The 17201-nt window shown below is 48.1% G+C and overlaps 1 protein-coding gene across 1 annotated transcript in view; it reads right to left on the reverse strand.

Moving 5' to 3' along the window:
- SLC6A17 (solute carrier family 6 member 17) overlaps positions 1–6661 on the reverse strand; it is a 48365-nt gene extending 41704 nt beyond the window's left edge. Inside the window, exon 1 of the mRNA XM_032249818.1 lies at positions 6282–6661. The gene's annotated coding sequence lies outside the window, so the exon portion shown is untranslated. The remainder of the gene's footprint in view (positions 1–6281) is intronic.
- Positions 6662–17201: the final 10540 nt, after the last annotated feature.

Below are 17201 nucleotides of genomic sequence, written 5' to 3' on the forward strand. Positions count from 1 at the left end.
ACAGATAAAGGGCCCATGAGAGTATACCAATTTGGAAAAAGAAAAATTTTAAAAACCAGATGTGCAAATAAAAGTCCGTGAACAACTAGTGAAAGCCTCGCTTCTTTCTTTCCTCATTCATGGGGGGACCACTATGGGGACAGATGAGTCCTCGCAGCAGCTGCCAAAATCATCTGACCTGGATTTTCTTAAAGTCACTATTTTCTGTTGTCTCAGAAAGAGACAGAGGGAACCGAGGGTGTCCAATTACCTGAGTTACCAAACGGACTGCTGAAGAGCTCTTGAAGGAATAGTGATCAGAAACCCTTAATTACAGTCCCCACATGATGTCTCTTTCCTGAAAATGAGAAGGGTTTGTGTCTCTTTCCTCACCAGGCTTCAGTGCATCTTTGCAGAGGGCTGGGCAGAAAAGTATCCTATTGAGACAAGCCACAGGTGACCCACTGTGCTTACATATGTTATTTATCCTCCCAAAAACTTGAGATAAAATACAATTCTTATCTTTCAGACAAAAAAGCCTCTATCATGTACAAGATTACCCAGCCATAAAATGGAAGACCAGGGATTCAGACTGTCATCCACCAAACTGTAGCTGTATTTATTTTCTGACATACTGGTATGTTCCAATCTTTTGCATTTCATGGCACAGAAAATAACACTGGCATGGCACACTGGGGTACGTGAAGGAGGTGCCACCATGCTAGGCCATCCCAGGCTACTCCAAGGGATAAGGGCATCATTATTTCTGGGCCACATGCTACCCATCTGTGGCACTGGTTGGGAAGTTTTGCTGTGTACCATCCAACCTTGCAAAATGATACACTGTGCAAAATGATACATTCAGGAAGTCAACAGTGGAATGAGCCCATCTACCATCATTTCTCCCAGAGGTCAGGAACTTGCTCACTTAACCAAGTCCTCTTCCAAAATTCACAATATAAAACAATTTGGGGAACTGGTCAAGGAGATTCCTTCCAGCTGTTCTAAAGGAGTCCCAAATTACTAGCAGGCAGATGGCCCCAGCGGTGTGGCAGGACCATGGACAGCGCCCACCAGGTCATTCTGGGAGCCAGCCCCAGGTTGCACAGCACAGAAGAACATCTGCTCTCCTTCCTTTAGATCTGGGCAAAGGAAGGCAGGCCCAAGTCCTCAATGAATACTCACTTGGCAGCACCTTCCGGAACCACCCTATCAAGTGACTATTCATTCCTCTTGCAAGGTAGCTTTAGCAAACATTGCTTCTGCCCTATTTAGAGCTGGTGTGGGACTTAAAGCCTCAGGAACCCAGGAGTCTTATAATTAAAGAAAAACGTAGCTGGTAGAATTTTGGGTGTGGACCAGTGAATTCCACTTGCAAGCAAATAACAGGTGGTAAATAAGTGGTACGCAGAGTCCAGCAGAAATTCTAACTAAATCAGTAATTAGAAATGATGGAGTACAGTGACAGGCAACTTGTTATCTTCAAATAAACTGCTAGGTACACTTGGGGAGGGAGAGTGGCAGCTCAGTAGGACAACTGCAGCTAATGAGGTGACCCCACGGCCTGTGAGCTGGGGCTCTATATGTGACTCCGTCCCACTCCACAAGAGGACATAGAATGGACTAAGCTCTGTAGATGGGGACTCAGGCAGCCTAGGACTCACCTGACCCAGAATTAGCCTCTACCAAAACATACCTGGTTCTGAATATGAGAATAAGTGTATACAGTAATTCATATTGCATCTGAGCTTATGTTCTTACATGTGAATTTTCTGTACATATTAAATATCTAACTATATTTTTTTAAAAAAAAACTGGATTTGCCCATAAATGAGCAATGTTTTAAGATTCACTCATGGGAGGAGGAGGAAGAAAAAGAGAATTATCAAAGGACTTATCTCCACAAAATGGCTGCCTATGAAGCAAGGGTTTCTGGGAAGTCCTCTTCATCCACTGAGGGTGAGGAGCCTTAATACTTACATTCAGTTATCCACCTTCAGGAACTTCCTGAGATCTCAGGTGGTCTGGAGATGATGGGCAGGCTAGGACAGCATGGGCCTGTTCTGGGGCTGGCCATTCTTCAGAGAAAAAGAAGAGACAGAGAAGCTGGAGGAATCAGTACCAGGTTTCCCAGAGTAGCCAAGGACATGTGTGGCAAAGCTCTGGAGTGAGGAGAAAGTGGGCTCTCCATGGGACAAGATCAGGAAGTCTAGGAAGAAGCATGCAGCACCTCCCCCAAGCAGCCCTGCCAGCAGCTGCTGTTAATAACCTTGAAGTGTTAGCAGTTTTGCTCTGGGGTCTGGAACTCACCAGAAACTACTGCAAATCGCTGGCATACACTCTTCAGCAGAGAAACCTGACCCACCAAGCTCCCATCAGCCAGTGGCCGTCCTTGATTCTGCATATGCAGAAACTCTCAGGGCAACATCCACCCAGCTCTGACTCCTCTCACTGCTCCACACATGAACCTCTGGCGTGGACAAATTTTAAGGGAATGAGGTCAAGGGCAGTAGAGGTCAGGAAGAGAAGGGCAAGGAAAGGACAAAAAAGCACCAAGATGGAGCCTGGGATCTTTTTCTGGATTTCGACCCACCTGGAGCCAAATACCATACTCCCCAAACCTTGGACGTTTGCTTATGTTCGTTTTCCACCAATGTGCAATTAGTGCAGGCCCATTTCCCCTTTTCCCCGGGCACTAGGTTAAAAAAACTGGACCCGCAGGTCTAGATAATGTCTGCTTAAATGCTTAGGTTGTCAGCATTTATTAAGAATGTATTACAGAAAACTATCACATAAAGGTTAGGAACATGAAGTTTGGACTGACAGACTTCCAATTCTTTGGTTGCCACTCACTATCCGTGTGACCGCGAGCAAATTATTTAACCTCTCTGAACCTTAAATTTTACAATCTGTAAAGTGCAGATAGCAATATCTGCCTCCTGGGATTGTAGTGAAGATTAAATGAGATGGTCTGGAAATAAAGCACTTAGCACAGCACAGAAGCCTCAATAAACAACTGGATATTATCAATTTGTGCCAAGTACAGTGTGAGCTGCTGGAATCCGGAATGCACTTGCCCCTCCTAAAAGCATGCAAAGTAGGCATTTCCTCACAGATCACTGTCCCACTTGAGTTTGGGATAGTGCTCTAGCAATCAGATCTACCTATGGCACTGTGCTTCTGACCTCTGCAGCCCGCAACATCAGTCAGGGGCTGAGGTGACATGTTTTTTATTTTGTTTTCCCATCCTGGTGCTCCAGTGTTTGGCTGTGAGGACTTAGAGCTCAGCCTGGGAGCGAGTGATAACTCAGAGCTAGTTCTAGCAAAAAAAGCTTAAACCCATATTCCCTTCAAACTATTCTGCTGCTTATCTTAGCAGCTTTAAAGGGATTAATAATGAATTGTCCTGCTGCAGCAAACCTGGACAGAAAAGGAGTCTAAGGGAAGGGAGGGTGCACAGGCAAGAGGAAACTGCTTCTCTGGAATCTTCTCATCTGTTTCTGTCATCCTTGGAATTTGCTCCTAGATCCAATGGGGAGGACATTGGCTCCAAAATGAATGGCAATGCATACACACATGTGCATGTGAGCGCGCGCGCACACACACACACACACACAAACACACACATTTCCAGTAGCAGATTGGAGTCCCCAGAGCCAGCATGGCTTCTTTCTTGCTGCAGTGGGGATCCCCTTATCTCCTTCACTCTTAAGGCACACACATCTTAGCTCAGCACCAAAATCTGGACATTTTACAGAAGGAGAAAAGTAGGGGCCCAGGATCCTTCAGGAAAACAGGAGTCACACACCTCCCTTTTCCTCTCCAGGAGAGGCCAGCCTCAGTTCTCCTGAACAGTTCTCTTGTAGCTTTCAATTCTATTATGGATAGAATGACTGGGGAGGAGGATGTCAAGACCTGAACAAAGAGAAAGGACCCCTGAAGTCCACCCAGCACGTGCTGCAGCTTGGGACAAGGCCACAGTCAGAAGCAACCCAAAGGAGTCAAGGTCTGTCCTGGATTCACCCCAGAGCTGTTGCAGGTGGCCAAGGGCAGCCAGCAGACCCAGCACAGCTGAACCCCACCCTACCCCAACACTAATCCTGCTTTTAATGAGGCTTCCTAATTTAGGGTCTCATGGAGAGACTTGAGGGTTGGAAACAGGCCTATGTGAAACTGAGTTACTGGTCCTTCTTGATCACATGGGAAGCACCGAAACTTCATGTGTCTCCACATCTCCTTTCATGGTGGTGGAGCAGAGGCAGTGAGAGAAAGAATTGCCTCTGGTTACGGCCCATAAGGGAAGGGTTGGGGAACTAACATCTGATGAGCACCTGCTGTGTCTAACACCTGGCTCAAAATAAGCCTGCAGAAAAAATATCATAGGCATCTCAGTTTTACAGCTGAGGAAATTGAGACTCCCAAGGTGAAGTGACTTGCCCAAGGTCACCCCACCGGCACATGGCAGAACACTGGGCCCAGTTCTGACCACAATCACAGAGCATTTCCACTCCCTCCCCGTCAACTCTCCCCATCTCCCTGCCCAGCCCAGCCTGGCCCTGCTCACCTTCCCATGGAGTCAGAGCTCCAGGAAACTTGCTCAGCAGCCAAAGTTGCGCTTAGCTCCCTCAGAGAACTTGCCCATCTCTGCCCGAAACACTTGGGCTCAGGCCATTCCTGCTCACGAGTCCTGCTAAAGAACTCCATTCAACTCACAATCAGCTGACACACGACTCTGTGAGTGACTCAGGCCAAACAAACTCACTCCAATCAAAGCTGGTGGGCACGATTTGCCTCCTGCACTGAGTCACCCTCCAGGCTGAGCTGCAGGGATTCGCTGAAACTCAACCACCTACTTAGCCACAGATGTTCCATTAGAGAAAAATCCGGCAGCGGAGCTAAAGCCTCTGATGGTCCCCGTGGATGGGCCATGGCCAAGGACAATCAGGTGTGACCTCAAAGCTCTTCCTGCCCAGGTGATGGGTCTGCCTCACAGAGCCATGGGATAATGTAGCACAGAACGAGACATAAGAACCCCCCACTGTTAACCTCAGCACACTCTGACCTTGTTCTCCAGACATCAATCAGCGTGGCCAGCAAGGCCGTCACAGTTAGGCGCTAAATAAAGTTTTGGTTGAATTTTTTTGGAGCCATTACAGGATTGTCTTTGTTCCTGAAGTTCCTGTTAACAAGGACAGTGCCCAGAAAAAGAATCTTCCTTCTCATTACCACTTCTCTGTCTCCCCAACTCATCCCCATCTGCTGCAAGTTCACAGATGAATTGCCCCAAAGGTAGCTCTGGTTAGAAATCTCCAAATCCAAAAGGCCTGTTAAAGTATTTCTTTCTTTCTTTTTTTTTTTTTTTTTTTTAAAAAAAAAAAAAAAAAAAAAAAGGAAAGTGGAATGGGATCAAAAATATTTTCTAAAGCCAACTTGACAGGGCCTAGGCCCTGTAAGGTGAATGGCCTTGGGATTTCTGAACTTGATTTCTGACAGGCCTGTCTGGCCTTTAAAAGGAAACATCACGCTTCTTTCTGAGGCGGCCGCGCCCCTGGGGGATCGGCCCTCTCTGTAGTAAAGCGAGCATCCATCATCGCTTCAGAGCACAGCGCACACAGGTATAAATGTAGCAGAGGCCTCTCGCCCAGCCAGGACGACGCCCCCTCCAGATGGGCACCCCACGCACGTCCCCTATCTCAGCCATTCCGTTCCCCCAGATGCGCTTCCCACAAGGGAGGAATGGCTCTCTGCTAGCTCCCAATCCAGCAAGGACCAGCCCCAGGACTGGGAATTAAATATTCATCTCGGGCTTAGCGTTCTGCTTCGCTGCCAATGCTACTGTCAAGGTCACAGGCCTGAGGCCGAGCGGCTGGGGCTGGGGTCTCCAGCTGCACAGGAGGCTCCCAGTGGAATTGCGCCTTGGGCGCGCAGTTTCAAGCCGCGGATGGGCCGAGCAGGCCCCCTCCCGGTTCTCCGCAGGCGCTTGCCTCTGCAGCTCAACCCAATTTCCTCCGGAGTTCTTGGGCCCTCTTGAGCACCAGAAGCTGAAGCCTGGTGTCCAACCCGTGCGTGCGCCTCTGGGCACCCCGATGCGCGAAGGAGAGCGGGCCCCGGGGCCCCGTCGCCAGGCAACGGCGGCTGGAGCAGCAAGAGGAGCGGGGGACCGGCACAGGGTCGAGCGGCTGCGGGGAGAGCGCCGCCTCGCACCTTGGTCCTCAGCCCTCCCTGGCTGGGGCGGGGCCAGAACAGCGAAAGTTGCAATGGCCGGCCCGGTAAAGCCAGGCGGGGCGCGGTCGGCGACTCACCTGTCACGCGTGGGCAGTCGCGCAGACTCGGCCCGTGCACTCCCGCCGAGCAGCCGCGGTCCCCGACGGGTTGCGGACGCACAGCTCCTCCCCCGGGCCACAGGCCCCGGGCTGGGGCTTGGGCGACCGGAGCTGCGCGCCGGCGCACGCGACTCCACTCGCTCCTCACTCCTAGCCTCACCGCCAGTCCCAACCCGGCTCCCGCCCGCTGCGCGCTCGGGGCTCAGGGGAGCCGCGCGGGGACCCAGGTCTCGCGTCGGAGGGAGTGCGCGGGGCTGCGAAGACTGTGGCCGAGTGCCGGCCTCCCTGCGCCCTGGTTGTGCCGGCTCTGCGGAGCGGAACGGAGCTGGGCGGAGCGCGGCGCGCACTGTTCCCTCGCTTTCCGAAAGGCCACCCTGGCGGCGGGGCGCCGTGACGCAGGCTTGACTCACGCGCGGGCCCGCGTCAATGCGAGGCTCTCGGGCCGCGAGCGAGGCTCTGATGGCCGACGTAGGCAGAGAGGGTGGGCGGTGGGTAGGGGGCGGGAGGCAGGAGAGGTAATTGCAAGGCGGCTTAGCCTCTTGAGGTCCCTGGTCAGGGGACGCAGACCCTGGAGCCCTCGCCAGGGCTTTTGCCCTCGGAGGGGAATAGGGTCCCAGTGGTTAAAGCCCTCCTGGGCCCTGGGCCTCGCTTTCTTCTTTTCAGACTCACCTGTTTCAGCCTTCCTTCATGAACTCAATCTCACTCCATGGGGTTATTTCCCCTGCCCTAAACATTTCCACCTCCATGCTTCTGTTCCCTTTCCTCGGGATGCCTTTTCCACTCCTCCGTCCTTCCATCTTACCATCCCGCAAGGCCGTTCCCTGTGCAGGTCAACTCTTCAGGACATCACTTATCTGTTGAGCACCTACTGTATGCCAGGGGCTACAGAGGCTCAAAGGATCACAAGGTGAGGGAATGGAACCTCCTGGAGAGGCAGTGTGAGTTGACCCAGGTCTTCACAATACAAAGCAAAAGGATAAGTAAAGTGGGGGTACAGTGGCAGGGAAATTCTGACTGGTCTCTGGGTAGGTCTCTTGGAGGATCCTGGCCTAAAGGATGGACAGTCAGAAGGGGAGAAGGATGACCCCTGTGGAGTGGACAGCATAACAAGGGCATAGATGCAAGAGAGTAGGAACCTGCGCAGGGGAAGGTTGCCTGAGCTGGAGCAGGGATGGGGGTGATGAGAGGTGAGGTTAGACAGGGAGTCAGGAGCCATCCTGCCAGGGCCTTGGGGGGCTGTTACGGGAGCCTGGATGAATTATCTCTCCTCTAGTGAACACTAAGGGCACCTTTGGCATTGGAGGCAGGTGTTTTGGGAGGAAGTGGAAGATGGTAAGGGCCAAGGTCAAGAATTCTGAAGGGTCTGAGATTTTACACTTGCTATCTAAGTTAACCTGCCGCAGTTTCATGGATGCCAGCAGAAGACAGGAAACTCCGGGCCAGACACAAGGACTTTAATTACTCATGGCACAGCAGGCTGCAAGAGCCTCACATTCAGATCACCTTTCCTTAACTCTGAAATCCCATGGAAGGGACATGAGGCTGGACCACACACACTGAGGAACTCCGAGCTTAGGAAGCCCCAGTCTTTTATAATGCACTGCAAGCAAACTTGCCCAACATTGGCCCTAGACTACTGGACAGCAAACAGAACTGCCCTCTGCCAGAGGGAGACACTATCGTTCAAGGCTGTTTGGTATGCAACCATCCTCCAAAAGATAGTGGGAACAAAAAGGCCATCAGTGTCTCTGCCCACAAGACTGGTGGGAACACAAGACCCCCACAGAGAATTATCTCCCGATAGACAAATTTATTCAACAACTATTTAATGAGACTAATGGTTACTTTAAGTTGTTCCAGGCCTCGAAGAGACAGCAGAAAACAAGACTGATAATAATCTCTGCCTTTGTGGGGTTTACATTCTGGTGGAATCAACCAGGGAAGCAGATGGGGTGGAGTGGCATGGCAGGAAGTAGCAAGAGACAGGACAGAGATGAGCAAATAGAATGTGACAACTGACATGGTGTGGGAGGTGGGAGGAAGGAACACATCAGAGATAGGCAGTGTTAAGGCAATAGAACTTACAGGTGGTGTGGCCATGGGAAAGGGGAAGGACTTTGTAGCCTCACGGATCTAAGTTTTCATCCTGACTGCCATTTACTAGAGACCTTGAGCTGGTTACATAACCTCATTGAGCCATATCTGTAAAATGAATAATACTTACCCCATAAGGTTGTTGGATGATCATGAGATGATTCTTCTAAAATATCTGGTATTGGCCAGGCACGATGGCTCACACGTGTAATCCCAGCACTTTGGGAGGCCAAGTTGGGAGGATTGCTTGAGCCCAGGAATAAGAGACAAGCCTGGGCAATATAGCAAGTGCTCATCTCTAAAAAAATAATATCTGTTTTCATATCTGATATCATGTTCTTAATAAATAACTGTTACTAGAGACATTATTAGATGATTGTATTGTTATTAACCAAGATGGGGAATTTAGAAAGAGGAGCAGATTTTGGGACATATTGAGAATGACACGTCCATGGGATATCAAGGTGACAACCAGAAGATGCCCTTGCCTCGCTGCCTTTTATCACATTCACCCAGTGAAAGCCCAACCTTGAATGAACTCAGTACCTGGTTTTTATGTGCCAAGTTCTCTAGACAAAATCACACTAGAGACCAATCTCCGTCTGCCTTCATGGCCACCAACTTCGGGTGGGCTCCTCACACTTCCTAAGGACTTCCCTGTGATTCTCCAGTCAACTTACTACTCTGATCAAGGCCACTCCAGCCAGAACTCTCCCCAAACATTCATCCTTCTTTCCCCCACCGCATTCTTCCTGCTGTCTCAGGAAGTGCCTTACTTCATTTGGAAGCCCCCTCGGTTTTCCACTGAGAATCAAACTATTTCCATCTGCACGTGCCTCCTTCTCCCTCTTCCCTGGATGCAATAGGGAGGCTCTCCCTTCCTCTCTGGACCAGCCTGCAGCTGTCTTCTGGGTCCCACATCTTCTTGAGAGCCTCAACCACCCATTAGTTAATCCAGTCTCTCCTGTCCGTCTCATCCACTTTCCCTTTCTCCTGGATCCTTGTTAGCAGCTCATGAGCATGTGCAAATATCTCCCTTTAAAGTGTCACCAGGCTCCATCTCAAAAAAAAAAAAAAAAAAAAAAAAAGTCAGTAGGCTCTCATCCCTCATTTCTTTTGCATTCTCTGCCTCCATTTTCTCACCCCAACACACTCCTTAACACACTTCTGTCCCATCATGCTGCCAAGAAGGGTCTCACTAAGGTCACCAGTGACTTGTGTGTCACTAAATCCACAGGAGGTCTTCCAGCCCTCATCTTACTGACCTCCCTGTGATGCTTATCTTGGATGCCCTCCCCATCCTGCTGACACTCTCTTCCCTCCCCTTCTGGAACTCTGCACTCCAGGTTTTCTTCCTCGCCTTCTGCCCAGCCCTCAGTTTCCCTTGGTGAACTTTAAGTGTTGGACGTCTCCCAGCCCTGCCCTCTTCTCACTCTGTACCCTTCCTAGACCATCTCCTACACCGATGACTTCTGCATGTCTGTCTCCGTTCCAGTCGTCTTCCCTCCACATACTCACCCTCCTACTCCACCTTTCCACTTGGCTCCACAGAGCTACACATGTTCAAGAAATGAACTCAACATTCAAAGATCTACCGTGCAGAACAATCAGCATTTGGCTTCTTGCTCCTCCTCCTGTGCTCCCTGGCTCTGTGAATGGTTGAGCCAGCCAAAACCCCAATCATCACCCTTGAGACCTCCCCCTTCATAAAATCTACCAGTGAATCCTGGAGATCTTACCTGCTACCTCTGGATCTTACCTCTGGAACCTGGCTGTTTCTCTTTAATTCTGCTGCCACCACCCCCCACCCCTACCACCTACCCCAAACTATAATAATTACTCACCTGGACTCTCACAGTCCCCTCCTGACACCAACTCTAGTCTTACTCCCTTCTCTCCACATAGCAGCAGCAAGAGTGATCTTCCAGGGGTACAAACGTAATCGCACACTTTTCAAGCTTGCAGAGGTGCACCTACATCTTTAGCTTGTGTTTCAGGGCCCTTCCCTGTCTCCAGCCTCATGTCGCACCCCTCCCCCCATGGCCTTCCCTGTAGCCCACTAATACACAGCCCTTCTCTCAGCTCTTCCTACCCTCCCACTCCTTCCTGACTCAGACTTTAGCCCATAAGCACTCTCTGCCCGGGATCTGCTCAGTCCCGCTTGTCCTCTTCCTTCACTCCCTGCCCACTCCTCCAAGAGTTCGCCTTGAAGTGGATCCTGTCCTGACCATGTTGAAGAACTGGGTCAACCTCCCAGCTGGACTTTTCTCCTCCTTTTTAGCCCTTGTCACAATTGTAATTAAGTACTAACGGCACAACTGGCCGCTTAGGGACAGTCTCCCTGGTTGATGTGGAAGTTCCACAGGACAGAGGCCATGCCCAACTTTAACACACAGTGGACTGTCCATAAATAGTTGGTGAAAGAATAAGATGTGGTTAGAAATATGGGTATGAAGTCCAGGAAAGAGGGCAGGAGACACACACTTGGAAGTCATTACCATAAAGGGGTTGGGGGAGGTGAGACCCTCCGGAGGAAGCACACAGAAGACAGTCATGAGGATGGAGGCTTGGCAGGAAGTGCTTATTTCTGAGGGGCAGGAAAGAAAGCAGAGAAGAGACAAAAGCTGAGAGGCTGCCGTGTATCACAGAAGAAAGAGAACTGCAAAAAGGAAAGGTGGTTCACAGTGTTGAAATCTGCAGCAAAGTTACAAAGATGAAGGCTGAGAAGCATCCTTGATGACAGCACTTATGGGAAGGTGGGCCTGAAGCCAGAGGAAGGGGCTGACATGGAAACGGGAACCAAGGCCTCCACCATGGAATCTTCCCGAACACTCCAGCTCTCAGCGGCCAACTCTCTTCTAAGCATCTGGAAAACACATTCTTCCTTTTCTATGGCATATGGACATACATAAACAGTGTAATATTATAAGGTCAGTATTATTCGTATTCCCATTTCACTACAGGGGAAATCAAGGCTTAGCGTGGTTAAATAATCTGTCCAAGCCACACAGTGAGACGCATCCTGGGTCTAAAGTCCTTGTTCTCAATCCTGACCTTTAGAGCCTTGTAACAAAGGTCTGCCTTCACATGTCTATACCTTCCTCTCAAATTAGAGTGTGACTGCTTACAGGGCAGGCACCTTTTCTTATTCATAGCTTCAGGCCGTACAGCCCCAGCACAGTGACTTACATATAGTAAGTGTTTGGTCAAAGCTTACATGCTGGGCAGCCCCGTCAGACATGGCGGGTCCAACATGATGGTCTAACCCATTCATCCCCGCACTGGTCCTCCTTGAAGGAGGAGACTGTGTGCTGGCTAAGCTTTCCTTCCCAGCTCTCCCCCATCCACTCAAGCCTGCTTTCCTGAAAGGAAAGATATTGAAGCCATGTTCCTAATGTTTATCTTTCTACATGAGCCTCAAAGATACTATTCCCAATGGTGTTACATAGGAAGATGCAGGAGGACATATTGGCCTTTTCCCAGGACACGGAAACAACCCAAGTTGCAATTCACCTAAGTCGTGCTTGTGTTTCTGAGTGTCTTAAACATACAGTTGCTAAGATATGCCCTATTCTTTGTTCTTGGTGGCACAATTATTAGAGTTTCCTCACTGTGCATGTTTTAAAACATGCTTCAAAAGTCTTTGACAATGCTGTCTTCAAGAAGTGACGTCTATATTCCCTCCCTTTGACTCTAGGCTCTGAGACTATGTGAACAAGAGAAATAATATCATGTCTATTTCTGGACACAGACCATAAGAACACAGTAGCTTCCGTTATCTCTGGATTGGTATGCTTGCTCTTAGAATCTACCTACCATGCTGTGAGGAAGCTCAAGCAACCTATGGAGAGGCTTGTAGGAGAGAAACTGAGGCACTCAGCCCACAACCCTGGCTGAGCTCCTGACCTACAACCATCCCCAACCTGCCAGCCATGTGTGTGAGTCATCTTGGAAGCAGATCCTCCAGCCAAGCCTCACAGGTGACACTGCATGAAGCGGAAACCACTGCCCCTCCGTCTTTCCCAAATGCCTGACCCACAGAAACCATGAGAGAGAAAAAAATGATTGTTGTTTTAAGCCTCTGCACTATAGGGTGATTTGCTAGGCAGCAATAAATAACCAGAAGAGCCATGGAATCACTGAATAAGTGTGGAAGTAGCAAGATGGTTGGCGACCACTTATCCACCTGCTCCTCCACACCATTGAGATTTCCCTCACCCAAAAAGTACCCACCGGAGAGAGAGATCCAAGATGGCTGATCACTAGCAGCTCGGGATTGCAGCTCCCACTGAAAGAGCAGAGAACGAGAGGACGCCACACTTTCAGATCAATTTTTGTTGCTCACACACCAGGAGATTCCCAGCGGAGGAGCCCCACCTGTCACCAGCGTGACTCTTGAGGCCGGCGAGGCGGTTTTGCCGCTGTCTTGGTGTGGCGGTTCTTGGTGCAGAGTCAGAAAAGCACCATCAATCTTAAAGCCGCTGTTTTGGCCGGAGCAGTGGGTTGCTCAGATTCTAGCGCCGGGAATCAACAAGTTGGACGTCCATTCAGAAACCCAACTATAAAGACGGTAATTATAAAGACCACAGATGGATAAATCTATAACGAAGGGAAGAAAACAGCCTAAAAAGGCTGAGAATACCCAAACTCAGAACGCCTCTCCCTCTACAGGGGATCACAGTTCCTCATCAGAAACAGAACAAGGCCTGATGGAGAAAGACTGTGTTCCATTAGCAGAAGCTGGCTTTAAAAAGTGGATGATAAGAAACTTCTGGGAATTAAAAGAACTTGTTCTAACCCAATGCAAAGAAACTAAGAACTTTGAAAAAAGGTTTGACGAAATGTTAACAAGAATACACAATTTAGAGAGGAATATAAGTGAATTAATGGAGCTGAAAAATACAACACGAGAATTTTGCGAACTATGCACAAGTTTTAACAGCCGAATTGATCAAGTAGAAGAAAAGATATCAGAGGTCGAAGACCAACTTCATGAAATAAAACAAAAAGACAAGATTAGAGAAAAAAGGATAAAAAAGAACGAGCAAAGTCTCCAAGAAATATGGGACTATGTGAAAAGACCTAATCTACGTTTGATAGGTGTACCTGAATGTGACGAAGAGAATCAATCCAAGCTGGAAAATACGCTTCAGGATATTATTCAGGAAAACTTTCCCAACCTAGCAAGGCAGGACAATATTCAACTCCAGGAAATACAGAGAACACCACAAAAATATTCCTCAAGAAGGCCAACCTCAAGGCACATAATTGCCAGATTCACCAGGGTTGAAATGAAAGAGAAAATACTGAGGGCAGCCAGAGAGAAAGGTCAGGTTACCCATAAAGGGAAGCCCATCAGACTCACAGCAGATCTCTCAGTAGAAACCCTACAAGCCAGAAGAGAGTGGGGGCCAATATTCAACATCCTTAAAGAAAAAAACTTTCAACCCAGAATTTTACATCCAGCCAAACTAAGCTTCATAAGCGAAGGAAAAATAAAATCTTTTGTGAACAAGCAAGCACTCAGAGATTTCATCACCACCAGGCCTGCTTTACAAGAGCTTTTGAAAGAACCACTACAAATAGAAAGGAACAACTAGTATCAGCCTTTCTAAAAAATACCAAAAAATAAAGAACATCAACATATTTAAGAAATTGCATCAACTAACGGGCAAAACAGCCAGCTAACATTAAATGACAGTATCAAACACACATATATTGTTATTAATTTTAAATTTAAATCGACTAAATCCCCCAATCCAAAGACACAGACAGGCAAAAAAAGCCAAGACCCATTGGTATGCTACATCCAGATCCATCTCACATGCAAGGATACATAAAGACTCAAAACAAAGGGATGGTGAAAAATTTACCAACCAAATGGAGAGCTAAAATAAATATATAGAAAGCAGGAGTTGCAATTTTTGCTGATAAAATAGATTTCAAAGCAATAAAGATCAAAAGAAGCAAAGAAGGATATTACATAAAGATAAAAGGTTCAATGTAACAAGAAGAGCTAAAGATCCTAAACATATAAGCACCCAATACAGAAATACCCAGATATATAAGACTTACAAAGAGACTTGGACCCCCACACAATAATAGCAGGAGATTTCAACATCAATATTAGATAGATCAATGAGACAGAATGTTAACATCGATATCCAGGACTTGAACTCAGATCTGGAACAAGTAGACTTAATTAACATTCATAGAACTCTCCACTTTAAATACACAAAATATACACTCTTATCAGTACTACATCACACCTATTTACAGGTTTAAATGAAATATTGATTGGCTGCTTGTTAATTATTTTATTCCCTCATTTTTTTTTATGCCTCTATTATTAAACACAATTACAGGCATACCCAGTTTTAGACTGCATTCTAGCCCGGGCAATAAAGCAATACCCCTGTTCTCTCTCCCTCTTCCTCTTCCTCTTTCTTCCTTTCCTGTATTCTTTTTTTTTTTTTTTTTTTTAATTCTTTTTCTTCCTTTCGAAAAAAAATAAAAATAAAAATAAAAATAAAAAAAAAGAGATTTCCCTCACCCCTGGTTTAGAAGCAGTAAGTGGGGCCTCCTCCCATAGCCATCATAGGAACCCCAGCCTTCTAGGCAGTGTTAGATGAGCAGAGAGGATGAGTAAACCTCACCAAATTAGCATTCAAAATCTCAACCACAGCTGATAAGAAAGTCCCCAGCCCATCGTTACTGTATAAACGTATTTGTAGAATGAATGCTAGGCTACATGGTGCCTTGAGAAATGGTTATCCTGTTGTGGCCTCTGAGGAGGAAGCTGATCCATGTGGGGAGGTGGTATTCTACCTGAAGGACGATGTGAGTACCAGTGCCATTCCCTGGAGGAAGTAGGAACTGGGGCCTGGAACACGCGCTCCACTCTTCTGCAGGGCTAACCCACCTCTCTGACACTTCTGTTCCCTTCATTCCTTTCCTTGCCCATGGCCACCATCCCTAATACATTTTGGTTTGATTTCCCATTGAGACCCTACTTGGCCTTATCATGTCACAGTCAGTTGGAGTCAGCAGAAGAACTGAAGCACGTTTGCCATCGTGGGTTGGAAAATGAGGAGACATGATGCTTCAGCTCTCAGAGGCAGGGACGAGGGGGCAGCATAGTGTGACAGCACACTGAGGGTGTGGTTAAAAACTCGGCCCAGGAGTGGAGGCGCCAGGGTTCATAGTCTCACCCCAGCATTACCAGTTTGGGACCTCTCAGGGCCTGTGCGTCCTCACCTGTGAAACGGAGTTGAGTAATAAATGAGATTTTTCCAAGCAACGCGTTTATAACAGCAGCCTGGCAGACCGTGAGGACTCAGTATGTGTAAACTGGTGCTGCTGTGATAATGACGATGAAAATGAAGATGACCATATTGTGAGGAGCAGGTTCAGGGCCTTGGAAGGGGGTGGAGGGGATGCTTCAGGTCAGAGCTGTTCGTCCTGGGATCCTGAGTAGATGGGATGGAACTTTGATCCCACAGAGGGAGCTCTGCCTTGCAAGCCGTGCTGTCCAGAAGGTCACCTGTCCCAACATGAGCCATGTGTTGAGTGCAGCTCCTACCCTGGCCCCTTGCTCCTGTCTGCAGGCAGTGTTCTGGGTTTCAAGTCCAACAAGTCATACTTGGGGGAAATCTACTCTCTGTCGGGTACTGTGCTAGGTTCAACCAGCCCCTGGTAGAATCCAGAAGAAGGGTTTATACAGTCAGCCAGGGACAACTTGGAAGATGTCAAGGAGCTAACAACTTTCCTCTGTAGGAACCAGGGCCTGTTACGAGCCCCAGAGCAGCCCTAGAGGAAATGTGACAATGACAAGCTTCATTCAGATCTAAGAGGTGTTTCCTGACGTTTCCTAAAGCAGTGGCAAGGGGACTTCGTTATGTTGCTTTGAAGAAAGAAATACAATTGATATTCTTTCTCTCTCTTTCTCTTTCTTCATATACAGCTCTCAGTTCCGTCAGAGTTTATATGAAAACTGCCTAGAGTTCTAGTTTATTTCAAGCTAAAGAAAAATCAGGCATCAATGTGAAACAGCCACTAAAACAACTAACTTAAATTTGAGGTGCATTAATAGAATTACAGTTTTCGGATAAAATAGGATAAAATGAGTCCATCTAGCTTCCTCTCTGGAGCTAGGGAACCACTATAAGGAAACAGAGAACAAGCAGGGATTAGCTCATGAAGATCAGCATGCTCCCCATCTCACAGACCCGGGCCTGGATCCAGGTGGGCTGTTTAGAAGCTGTGGGCTTAGGAAACAAGTGGAAAATAAAGCTGGAAGGTGATCTTTATTCTCTAACGTGGAGGCCTGTCATGCCATGGTGGAAAGCCTCTACTTATGTCAGAGGATCATAGGGAGCCATTGAAAGTTTTAGAGCATGATAGTGACATTGTGGGGATGACTTTCTAGCTAGGCTTAAATGTGAGGTGGAAACTTCAGAACCCTTCAGAAGCATCCATTGAGGAGACCTCAATTTCTATTCCCAGATTCTACCTCACTGCAATTTCTAGAAAGTTCTTCATTCAGACTGTAAAATGGAAGCCTCCTTGCAGGTCCTGAGGAGGATTCCTGACACTAACAAAACCCCAGTGGTGAGCAAGGCTGGGGAGATGGAGGAGAAATGGGGAGGAATGTGAGGAGAAAGAGGGGCAGAGAGGGGTCAGAGGCCCTGGAGGACCAAAGGAGGTGCCTCCAAATCCTTTCCCATGCCTGCCACCTCCTCTTCCTCCATCATGACTCAGAGAAGCCTCTGAACCACCATGCCCAAAGAGGAAGGAGACGACAAG

Source organism: Sapajus apella, unplaced genomic scaffold (genome assembly GCF_009761245.1).
Source record: "Sapajus apella isolate SASKATOON/1434 unplaced genomic scaffold, GSC_monkey_1.0 scaffold69, whole genome shotgun sequence".
NCBI classification, from domain to species: domain Eukaryota; kingdom Metazoa; phylum Chordata; class Mammalia; order Primates; family Cebidae; genus Sapajus; species Sapajus apella.